This window comes from Echinops telfairi, unplaced genomic scaffold (genome assembly GCF_000313985.2).
Source record: "Echinops telfairi isolate 266 unplaced genomic scaffold, ASM31398v2 ScPeMD7_2186;HRSCAF=2738, whole genome shotgun sequence".
Taxonomy (NCBI): Eukaryota; Metazoa; Chordata; class Mammalia; order Afrosoricida; family Tenrecidae; genus Echinops; species Echinops telfairi.
The window spans coordinates 295513-296442 of NW_022106084.1; the positions used below are offsets into that span (position 1 = coordinate 295513).

The 930-nt window shown below is 35.7% G+C and overlaps 1 pseudogene; it reads right to left on the reverse strand.

Moving 5' to 3' along the window:
- Positions 1 to 517: 517 nt before the first annotated feature.
- LOC101652645 overlaps positions 518 to 930 on the reverse strand; it is a 1640-nt pseudogene continuing 1227 nt past the window's right edge.

Consider the following 930-nt stretch of genomic DNA (forward strand, 5'->3'; position numbering starts at 1 on the left):
CTTGAAACATACTTTTGATAGTGAATGATTATCTCTCCTGATGACATGTCCAAAGAATGTAACCAAATTTTTTCATTCTTGCTTCTAAGGAGCACTCTGATCATACTTCTTCCAAGACAGATTGATTTTCCCTTTAGCAGTCCATGGTACTTTCCGTATTATTCTCCAGCACCACAGTTCAAATACACCAATTCTTCTTTGGTCTTTCTTATTCATATTCCAACTGTCATATACATTGCGGCAAATTAAAATACCATGGTTTGGGTCAGGTTCAGCTTGGTCCTCAAAAATGACATCCTTGCTTTTCAACACTCAAAATGGGTTTTGTGCAGCAGATTTATCCAGTGAAAGGTGTCTTTTAATCGCTCAACTGCTGCTTTCAGGACTGTGGATTTAAGCAAGACAACTCCAACCTTTTCTCCATTTATCATGGCAATACCTCTTTTTCTAGTTGGGAGTGCTTAGGTCTGCTTTATGTGTAGTGGAAATCCCACTGAAGACCTGCAGGGCTTGCTCCTCATCTGCAAATGGGAGTCTCATCAAATGCGTTACAGTTATTCAGAAGAATGTGAAACTAAAGTTAACAATTAAATGACAAATTAATTAACCATAACATTCTCTGTATCCTCTATTAAATTGATTTTTAGTTTTATCATGTTCTCTTTGATTATATATGTATACTTATTGTGCGAAAACCTTTTCTTTTACCATAATAATCTCAGACATTATTTGAACTGGAATTCCCTCAGCATCATGCCCTTCAGGTTCATCTATGCTATGAGTGCATTAAATAATTTTTAAACATATTCTTGATGTATATTCTACTAGACTCTTTATGATTATCTTCCTAGTAAATATTAAGTGCATAAAGGGACTTTCTTTACTGTGGTGGTACCAGGTCCTAGCCTGGGAGCTACATATGATGAATAA